The 11,748-nt window shown below is 40.2% G+C and overlaps 1 long non-coding RNA gene across 1 annotated transcript in view; it reads right to left on the bottom strand.

Annotated features, from left to right (window-relative positions):
- Nucleotides 1–6: 6 nt before the first annotated feature.
- The window catches only part of LOC140334051 (uncharacterized), a 12,509-nt gene continuing 767 nt past the window's right edge, over nt 7–11,748 (bottom strand). Inside the window, exons 2-3 of the long non-coding RNA XR_011921471.1 lie at nt 9,077–9,137; nt 7–464 (exon numbers count right to left, since the gene is read on the bottom strand). This is a non-coding gene — a long non-coding RNA (uncharacterized lncRNA). The remainder of the gene's footprint in view (nt 465–9,076; nt 9,138–11,748) is intronic.

Below are 11,748 nucleotides of genomic sequence, written 5' to 3'. Positions count from 1 at the left end.
AAGGAAGGCAGGCTTCCCCCAAAGCAACAGCTGTATGATATAAATATTTTCCTTCACCGCTTTTCATTACAGACATTGCAAAATATTTTAGGATACAACAGCGATACGCTGAACAGAAAACTAATAATGCTGGGATCTGACTGATTCACACTAAAATGTTTCTTCCATATGTTAAAAACGAAAGTATTAAACACAGAAAGGAACACGGAATATTGATGCTTACCTGTAAGACAAATAAAAAGACTTACCTGTAAGACAAATAAAAAAACTTACCTGACTTAGTAGATGTCAGAGGTGATGGTGACAGTGCAGATTGATCAGCGTGCAGACACCAGGGGCCTACACAGCCTTCTGTAGTCACCCCAGCACGGCCTGCAGCTTCCACATTCACACCACTTTCACTTTCTCTTTCCCCAGCATAAAGGCAGAGAGACAACAATGCTTGGGTAATATTGAAGCCATGCCTAAACAGACACATTAAATCAGAAACACCAAACTCCCAACTGACATTTCAATAATATATCCACTGAGGACCTCATTATTTTTATTTATACTGTACTTCTAATAGCTTTCCTGCATTCTAAACAGACATTTGTAAACATATTTATAACTCTTACTTCCTGCTTGTATTTGAGCAACATTTATTTTGGGGTAAATGTTGAAGGGATTTGCAATCAGCCACACAGTATTTTAATGTATTTTTATTTTAATGCACCTCGGGACAGGATAAGAAGTAATTTCCTGGGCCAAAATGACAATGCTTTGCTGTTCGTGCTGTATATGTTGTGTTAGGAATAAATGAATGGGCTGCCCAACACAGCACGCCACAAATCACGCATGCTGCTCTAATAACAGCACGGCACGCAACATTGTACAGCAGTGTGTTAGCAAGGTACAATCATGGAGAAGTAAAAAATGAACACAAATATATACGTTAACGAAACACTCTAGTAGGAGCAATCCCTAAGGAACATAGTGTGAATCCTGTGCTTTTAGATGGAAACTATCCAATCCTGATTGGGTATTTCAGTGCATCTTATATTCCTGTCTGACAGCTAAAGAAGAATTACAGTAGTTTTTTAAATATTTTACCCTGCATAATATATATTTTTTTAAATAAAGACACAACTATAAACTCTCCTTTCGTTCTTTTTTTTATAAACTGCATTAGTCACCATTCCTGATCACATACTATCATGTGAAAAAGTAAGTACACCCCACATTAACATGTATTCTATTGACATATTTGAAAAAAATCAAACAGTACAGTTCTGAGCCTCTCTGTATTTAGCGGACACTGATGCAGTAAATGGTAAGATAATAGAGTTCGTATCAGAAAACTACTATGAACTTCGGAAATAAAACATTGTGGAAAATATGTCTGCTAGAGCTTTCAAGAGCACAATTGAAATCACTGTACACTTGTGTATGGACTGATCTGAACATTTTTTGCATAACTACCAAAGTGTCCTTATTGACGCAAGGATAGCATGTCTTTCATACCACCCCTTCTGAGAACTGCTCCATTAATCTGCAAAAACAGACTGGGGACGTGGGTATTTGTCACTGTATACCTGAGGAAGCAAACATTTATCCGCTAAACGCGTAGAACAGCATTATAAAGAGACTGCTTGGAAATGTATATATTTTGTTAAATGTAAAATTGATATGAATAATATGGATTTTAAATGTCATAAATAAATGGATTTTAGTGTTTTATTGGTGAGTCTTCATTGTAACTATTATGTAAAATCATGCCTAAAAAGCCCCAAGTAAATTTTGGGTTTTGTTTTCATGATGTTCAATAATAGGGATGTGGCATAAATAGATTTTTCACCATACGTAATGCAATATGACCTATGAGTCTTACTCAAGTCTTACTAGAGCCCAGCTCCCTAGTTCTGTGTCCAGCTAACTAGTTCCTGTACACATGCTGCTTGATTCAGTGTTTCCTGTGTCAAACTCCTGTGTTAACCCCTCGTTGTCCAGTCTGTTCGTTCCCAGCCAACTTCCCTGTGCTGTTCCTGTGCTCCTGTCTGTGTGTGGATATCCCAGCTTCTCCCGTGCCTCCTGCTGTTTCCAGTGTCTCCAGTGTTCCTTGTGTCCGCAGTGGCCCCTGTGTCATTGCTGTCTGTCTCCTGAATCCCTGGCTATTGACCCGTGGCGTGTGACCTGACCTCTCTTGCATTCTGCCTGTCTCGACCCCTGCATTCCTTGNTTACTCAAGTCTTACTAGAGCCCAGCTCCCTAGTTCTGTGTCCAGCTAACTAGTTCCTGTACACATGCTGCTTGATTCAGTGTTTCCTGTGTCAAACTCCTGTGTTAACCCCTCGTTGTCCAGTCTGTTCGTTCCCAGCCAACTTCCCTGTGCTGTTCCTGTGCTCCTGTCTGTGTGTGGATATCCCAGCTTCTCCCGTGGCTCCTGCTGTTTCCAGTGTCTCCAGTGTTCCTTGTGTCCGCAGTGGCCCCTGTGTCATTGCTGTCTGTCTCCTGAATCCCTGGCTATTGACCCGTGGCGTGTGACCTGACCTCTCTTGCATGCTGCCTGTCTCGACCCCTGCATTCCTTGACTATCCTCCTGCCTGGTGATTTGGTACTGTGCTTGCCCACCTTGGTGTGCCCAAGGAACGCAACCTGGCCATAACCAGCAGCGCAACATCCTCACCATAAGAGGCTCAGGAGAAGACCTGGTTACTGCTTAGACTCCCCGCCTTGGCCCTTCTCAGGGTTCACACCACCTTCTTAGGCCCCCCGGTGGTCCTGTCTCTCTGTGTGTGACACTTACTTTAATATAATGGCAATGGAGCTACAATATTGGACTGCCTAGGTGCAATGTACTTTAACACAACCAATACCACACAAAAAATCTGTAAATATAATATTTGAGATCCATATCTTAACATAGTTATCATTACATATCCCAGAGATAAAAAAATAAGAATGACTAAAACAACATTTTCCCTTGCCATTTCAACCATATTTGTATATAAATTCCCTCAGCCACACTACTAAGCCAGCACAGCTTATCACAATTTGGGTACAGTTTATAAAGAACCTATATATATGACCATTCAGGGAGCCCTGGAGACTCCCCAATAAACATAGCCAAAGTTAAAAAATTAAAGATGTTTTATAATTGAAATTTCCCTAAATCATTTAATTTTATTGTAAAACTCATGCCTAAATGGGAACAATTTGGCTCAGAGGATACAGATGGCTTTAATCACCTGACTCTAATTATATATATATATATATTTGTTATTTTTTTATGGGCTCCTGTTGGTTAGTTCCTGCACCTGCAAGTGGGTAGTTTATTGAACAGAAAACACATTGTTTGGCCAAAAACACTACTTCTAGTTATTTCTAAACAATGACATTTGTCTGTCCATCCTCTTTTTTAAAGTGTTGATATGGTAAAAGAAAATCAAACCTTTTTGGACTAAACACGACTCTTAAGATAATCACCAATTTAGGTATGGGAAGCTGCGATTGCCATTCTTACTAATGGTAAAAAGTGCCTATTTACTAATGGTGGCAGACTGGTGGCTCAGCAATGACCAGTAATACAGTAAACATGCAAGGACTTTCTTCCATTTACTGCCATAGTAATATTGTCACCAAATGTTGTCACCAAAAAAAAAAAAAGTGAGGGAAAATCTTTCCAACTTGGACTCATACGGCAGAAAATGACAGATTATATAAATTATCACAATGAGAAATTCTGTATCTGAAATTCTACTTTAAAGAAATAACTGCTGGAGCATTATACATATCCTGCCAAACCATCAGATATCAATATAACTATGCTGATCTTGCATGCCATGCGAAGCATAAATATAATATTGACATTAACATAAATATTCCACACACACAGCAGTTGCTTGTTTGGTCATAACTTAGGTCTACAATAGCCATTATTTAGCAAAATAAACATGAATTTGTTGTCTCATTCCATTTATTTACTCAACATAATAAAATAAAATAAAAATAATAATAACAACAATAATAAGGCATTTGGATACGGTAGACTAGTTTGCTATATTTGAAGATGTTTAAAACTGGCAAACTTCTACTAATGAAGAATAATGTAGAAATAAATGCTAACGTAGAAATACTTGACCATTGTGTCACCTATTGACACAAAAGCTTTTCTCACAGAAGGTTGCTTTTTATCTTTTCTTTGCGATAGGATTATGCTATTCAGTAATTTCTAGCACTGAACTGCCTTAGCTAACATACGTTTAAAAGGGAAATCTAAAGTTTTGAGTCAATGTTATTTATTTACATTTTGTTTTTATTAATATCTTTTAAAATGTTGCTTTATATCAGATTCCATATTTTATGATATATTGTGACAAAAGCAGTGTGTTACTGTGAAATTTGGTGACTTCTGGTGTAATCTGAAAGATGTCTGAGCACTGACATAGCTACAAAACTATGGGCACCAATGTGAAATTGGAACCTGACCCCTCCTATATGCAGCAAACTTTGCACTGACACTGATAGTCTTGAGCCACAGATATCCATTGTTGACCTTACCATTTAAGTCAAATTCCTTCACATCAGAAGTCCCTCTGCACATCAGGATTGTCCATTTACATGAGAGTTCTCACCTTTACATTAACAGCCCCCTTTCAAATCTGGCCCCCCTTTACTTCAGATCCTGCTTCACATTGGAGTTCCTCTATTTAAATGAAACCCCCCCCTTCACATCTCAATCCCCCACTTTTCACACCTTAACAGAGTCCCCAACTTAACATCAGTGTCCACAACTTCGTATCAAAATACCTTTTTACATCACAGAATGTTCTTCTGACATCAGAATGCCCCACAACCCCTGCTCCTATGCTATTGTGCTGAAGTCTTCACAAAATAAGACAGATGGCAGTGGGTCAGTCCTGCCTGAACCCGTAATGCTTGGGCAACAACTGATGCAGACAGGCTGTGGGTGGATGTCACCCCCTGATGGGTGGGTAGGTAGATGTTGTACCCAAGGCAAGGCTAAGGTATCACTCACTTCTGAAGGTGCTTTGTCATCAGAGTATGTGGAACCCATGTGGGGTTCAAAGCTAGATCATAAATTCCTTCTCATATACTTTATATATTGCAACAGAAGGTTTTCATATTAATTTAGGGTTTTCGTAGACCCTGAATCCCAGGGAAACTCAAGGGAGTCTATTAGAGCCTCATTTTGTCCACTACTACATTTCTGCACAGTTAGCTCCTCTAATGGCATACCATGTTACTTGCAGGCTTCCACTGTAGGTCTCGCTGTATGCAATGGAGATTGCACCTACATCAAATGAGGCATTGTTAATGGATCCCTCCGACCTCTGATAAACATGCTTCAAACCCAATACTTAGGCACTACCTTCAGATTTAGGACACAATAAAATCCTCTAGTAAGCTGAGATCTTTACATTTGCCACTCACTATCATCATAGGTAACCCACATTTGCCTCCAGGGATGGAAAACCCACGAAGGTTCAGCTGGTAGGTGGACCATGGCTTATACAGGCTCCACGACTTTATAGCACCCTCTGAGATATTGCAATTTGCATATTTCTGATAAGCCTATAATGCCCCCTGCTCTGAGATTTTGCAATACTTACGGAAAAGACATTAAGTGAAGTGAAAAGTGGGTTCCTCCCCTAAAGCCAGACCATTATTGGCCTTTGAGCGCATTTGTTATCATGACTAGCAAGCTAAAAAGCAAGGTGGAGTATCTCCACCATGTATGATACTCTAGTGAGGAATCAATCTTTGTTGGGAGGAGAACTTCAGCTTGGCTTTTGTGCAGGAGGACAAGGAACAGAGATTTGGTAGCACACTTTAGCAAAAAGGAACTAAACCGGAAAAAAAATCAAACAGATCCGCAGATCCTTCGACTGTGCATGCCTGAGATCAGCATTTCTTTTTCCTCTCAAAGTAGGAAAATGCCAGGATCAGCCATAAGCCTCCTGAGATGCATGACACAGGTATCCCGGGGGGCTCTGTGCACCAATTCTGTCTTGATCACCCAATTTAAGCCAAATGTTTCTGACTCATGTGAAGTGGCAAGTACCTTGTATCACATCTGGGGGGAATGTCCTGTGATATGGAGGTACAGGTAGACTCAGGTTACATACAAGATAGGGACTGAAGGTTTGTTCTTAAGTTGAATCTGTATGTAAGCTGGAACAGATACATTATTTTGATAAATGCAATTAGGACAGATGTTTGTCTCAACATATTATTAGGCAGCGCCGTGTCAGTTACTGTCTAAAATCCTCATTGTAAGTTGAGCAAGCTGTGCTTTGTGCAAAGAGAAACAGCTGCAGAGTTTGTCTTGGTCATTAAAGAGTTACAATATGTTGCACAGCTGTGTTTAGCAAAAGTTTTCTTCCGTCATGAAAGTCATGAAAACCGCCCCCCTATCAAGCCTCCGTCCTGCACACCAACCAGTAGGGAAGCACATTTGTATCTAGGAGTCGTCTGTATGTTGGATGTCCTTAACTCGGGGACTGCGTGTATTGGATATCAGTGTGTCAAATTGCCTATATGTTAGTCGGTCGCTTATTTCCCAAGCATCAGCCTGAGGTTTTACTTAGTTTAAAAACATCTATATACACTAATATTCAATTAAGACTATTAACCTACTTGTTCACAGCAGCTAAATGGCCTTGTGGTCCTCCACACCCATAGTGACCCAACTTAGGCACAAAATGGCTTGGTTTCTCCTCAATCAAAATATGCAGGCTATACTTCATGATACAATGAAGTTCTGGTGAGTTTGGACCACTTGGATAAATCACACCACACAATCTATATCCACCCCTTCTGCCTGTAAATCATCACTAATCTATTTCAGCCCTGTTACTCTGAATGAAAACTTCTCTCTTTTTTCTATCATCTCCATCTACTCTTGACTACCACTTGACTTAATCTCCTCTGATCTACTGCATGCCCATTTCTCCACCCTGCCCCCTACTAACCCAGCTTTTAAACCTCCCCCTTTCTACTAGTATCTACCCCTCCGCTTTCAAACATGCCATTATTCTCCCTATCCTGAAGAAACCCTCGCTTTCCAAACTTCTTAAGCGCCTTGTCTATAAAAGACTCACCGATTACCTCAACACCAACTTTCCACTTGACCCCCTGCAATCTGACTTTCATGCTGCCCATTCCACTGAAACAGCTACTATTAAGGTGGCCAATGACCTCCTTAAGAGCTAAGTCACAGGGCAACTTTTCTCTCCTCCTTCTAGATCTTTAATCTGCTTTTGACATTTTTGATCACCCACTTCAAATCCAAATCATTAAGTCCAATGTATCAGTGCTCCCTGTTGCTGTTCACCAAGGGTCAGTCCTTGGACCTGTTTTCTTCTCTCAGTACACCTCCTCACTTGGAAAACTCATATCATCCTTTGGTTTACAGTACCATCTTTATGCAGGTGACACTCAAATCTATCTTTTTAACCCTGACTTGTCTCCCTCAGTCCTGGATAAGATTTCATAGCATTTTTCCCTTATTTCTGGTTTCTCCTTCATTCCCCACATCAAATTCAAGCTCCTGTGCTTTGCTTTCAAATTGCTCCACAGCTCCTGTCCCACTTACCTTTCTGCCCTGATAGGAAAATATTCCCCCAGCCGCTCTCTCTGCTCCTCCATCGGCCTACTAATATCTTCCCCACTCATAACCTTCTCACATATATGACTCCAATACTTTTCATGGGCTGCCCCCACTCTCTAGAACGCTATTCCTCATCCTTTTCGGCTTGTTCCTACTTTCTGCACATTTAAAAGCTCTCAAAAACCATCTTTTCAAACTTGCCAACCCATCTTCTTCTGTCTCTTAAATCATCACTACGTATCCCACTATTCATATTCCCCCTCCTTTTGGGTGCTTCATAACCCTCCTCTTAGGTTGTGAGCTCTTGGGACAAGGCAGGGTGCAGGGTGTACAGCGCTGTGTAAAATGTTGACACTATATAAATACTGTTTATTATTATTATTATTATTAATATTAATATTATTGACAATAATAATGTTATTATGATTAGTACTTATGTCATGAGAAGCTTAGAACTCCTTTGGCATTGATAAACTGTCTATGAACGATCCTCGCTGTTCTGTATATGTATCGTTGTTGTACAACACAACTCCCTTTTTTCTTCTGTACCAATAAAAAATGTATTAAACATAGCTACAGCTTACAATGGTCTGATTTATTAAAGCTCTCCAAGACTAGAAAAGATGGACTATCATGAGTGAACCTGGGTAAACCAGCAAACCTGGAATGGATCAGGTCCAGTAGGATTAGAAACATTTGGCACTTAATAACCAATGACAAACCTGTTCCAGTTTTTCCTGGATCACCCAGGTTATACTGTAGATAGTCGATCTTCTTCAGACTTGAAGAACTTTTAAATCAGGCCCAGTGTCTCACTTTTACTCCTTTACTCAATTCAGTGTTTATTGCCAATCATCAGAATGTCACAATTTGCAATTTTCAGAGAGAGAGAAGCCCATGTTACATGTGTTCTAAGAGCAGAATGACTACAATGTGTAGAGAAAACTGCTTGGACATATCACTCCCTCGCTGGCTGAATGTGCAAGGCAATATTCCCCTGCTGATGAAAACACTGCAGAATGTAAGTTAAAACTTGATGTTGATGCCTTGCCTAACCAGCCACCAAGGGAGATTCTCTTGCAGGCAGGTATTTTATTCATTTGTCATATCCTGTTTAATGGTCCTGTCCATGGTAAGTTTTCATCAGTTATAGGATCACAAGACTGTAGGGGTACACTCGTTGGCATGTTGTGCTACTATTCATTGTCATAGACAATCCAATATTTTAACTCAATGCATATGCATTGCAACACATAGTAAAGCATGAAGATGTGTCATAATGCATTTTTCCCTGTCCCTGTTATTTTACCTAAAATCAAGATCTACACATTCAGTTTATTCAGATTATGAGTTTGATTCTGATAGACAAAAGTAAAACAAACTGCCTTGCAAACTAGGTCACATGCTGTACATAAAATATGTGAGGATGTTTTCAGAAAACAAAATGATCAGCAGATACCTGACCTGTTTTTCTTCTTTGAGAATATAATCCGCGTGGGTATTATTATGCATCCCAAGCCATCAACTGCAAAAGAACGCACACCATAAGAAACTGAAGTGGGTGTAAAAAATAAAATATGCATCTGCATTTATAATTTGTTTCTAGGATTCTGCACCATGGATACTTTATCACCAAATGATATAATACAGCTATTTACAATAGAAAAACACAGAAAAAGCTCTGCAGCTAGATATTAAAGTATTCAGGAGAAAGTTTAAGGAAAGATGATATCATTTTAAGGACAGTGCTGATAAGGATGTCCCAAGGCCAGGTTGAGATGAGCTCCAAGTATAGCATAGAGCTCAAAAGAAATATGTAGTAACAAATAACTGTATGATGCAAAATATCCAGATACAATAAGTGTATTGTACAGTGACTGAACTACATACACTGAAGTCCATGGTCTTGGAAAAAGACTCAGTTTATCTAAAACCAATATTTCAGATCCTGGTGGAGACTCTTTCTACCTGTTTCTAATAGATCTTTTGGTAGGAGTTCTGGGGTCTGCCCACTTGCTGTGGCCATTACAAGTGACCTTCACTCTCCCTGATGAAATTCACATTTCCATATTAAGGAGAAGGAAACAGGAGGGGTTACTGCAGCTGTAAATCTGCATGGTCAATTTATGATGTAAGTGTATTTCGCTCCTGTCATTTACAGTTTAGTGTAACTAAAAAACTTTAAAAATGTCACTAGGCAAGGCTTTATTGCAGCAAGGGGGAGGTGATGTCCTTTCTGCAAAAAGTATTCTTACCAGCATTATCAACGCCCATCTCTCAAAATTTGTTAAACTGCGCATGTGCAGCTCAGCATTTATTGCAAGGATACCTGCAACATCTCAACTTCCCTTGCAGGTTCCGGGGTTACATCATCCTGGCCCTGGCCAATCAAGATAGCAAAAGGTTGAAATGTGGAAGAGAAGGAAGAAGATGGAGGCAGCCAGGATAGAGAGGGGACAGGTGAGTATATTGGGGTTTGGTTTCACTTTAATTTGAAATTGATAAAGGTATTTAAGCGTTGCATATTGATTGTTTGGCTACAGTATATTTTGCAGTTTTAAAGCTTTACATATTTGTTTTTTATTTAACTCACAATTTATTTAGTTTATAAAAATTAGGATTTCTTGCCATATAGTGAATTCATTTTACAAAAATATACATTTGATAAACAGTAGCAGAATTTTTGTGTGACATAATAAAATTACTCTCTGCTTTCAGGAAATATTTTAGAAGATTTTGGAGGTTTTAAAGGAATTCTGTAGCCAAAAAAGGCCAATGTTACAAGCTTTGAGGTTTTTACTACTGTATGTGTCCTCTCTATTTGCTGTTGACTAAGATAGAAAGTAATGGCAAATTCAAACTTCTACAATTGTCACGTGAATGAAAAGGGGAAGACAAATTCTCCAATAGGGACACAACTTAATGAGAGGAGATTTCTTTTTATATTGTTTAGATTTCATGGCTCCCTGTCGCATCTCTAGGAAAAGAAGTAAAGAAAATTTTTCTGTATTGGAAAAACTAGGTGATGTCAGCAATGGAAGCTTACCAGTTTTTCTCAGTGCAGTTAAGTGATCTTTCCAAAAGATGTACAAAAACATGCCTAGGTTGTATCTAGATTTAGATGTACATATGTTCTTATTTAATGTACAGCGCTGGTGCTATATAAATCCTGTTTATTAATAATAATAATGATGTCTCCGTCAGTGCAGGACATGAACTATCACTTAGGGTGCTAACCTCCTAACAGCAGGACTATTCCCTAAACCACACTAGTATTAAAAAAATAGTAGAAACGACATTCTTCTGACATCTGTCCCACATACCTTGGAAGGCTGACTGAAAAATGTTTACTGAACCCCAAATATATATATATACTCTTCTTGACTCCATCTTAAATGTCTCTGTTCCTCATTCATTTTTTCAGTGGTCCCCAACCTTCAGTGGCCCGGCCCGGTACATGTACAGCCTACACTACTCTGCCACCCCCAGCAGCTCTGCCTCCTGCCAACACATCAACTAAGAGCAGCGGAGCAGCATAGGAAAGCTGGCAGAGCTGCCGGCAATGGCAGAGAAGTGCAAGCCTTACATACAATGCTATGCCACTCCTAGCAGTGTCCATGCAAGGTGAGGAGAGGCGCCAGTGCCCCAGCCGCTACCACATCACCACCAGCTCCAGAGCAGTGTCATGGCCCAGGGGTTGGGGACCACAATATTATTTGATAGATGGGAGCTGCACCTCTGCCACCCCTGCAGCCTCCATAGACTTGAATTGGTGACCAAAAATGCTTTGGCAGTTGGTTATTACAAGCAGATTCAATTTACAAAAGAAAAAATAAAAGAGGAACCACTCTGCAAGGCTTTTACAACTGCTTGCAAACACCTGCATAGCCAGGTAGTGACGGCCTGTTACTGCCCCTGGGCACCTAGTGTTTGATGCTCCCTGAGAGCCCTGAGGTAGTGGGAACCCTGAGGCGGAGGGCACCCTGAGGTATTGGGTACCCTGAGGAGGAGGGCAATTTGAGGCGGTGGACACCCTGAGGAGGAAGGCACCCTGAGGAGGAGGACACCCTGAGGAGGAGGACACCCTGAGGTAGTGGGAACCCTGAGGAGGAGGGCACCCTGAGGAGGAAGGCACC

Source organism: Pyxicephalus adspersus, chromosome 6, assembly GCF_032062135.1.
Source record: "Pyxicephalus adspersus chromosome 6, UCB_Pads_2.0, whole genome shotgun sequence".
Taxonomy (NCBI): domain Eukaryota; kingdom Metazoa; phylum Chordata; class Amphibia; order Anura; family Pyxicephalidae; genus Pyxicephalus; species Pyxicephalus adspersus.
This window is presented reverse-complemented; position numbering and strand designations above follow the sequence as displayed.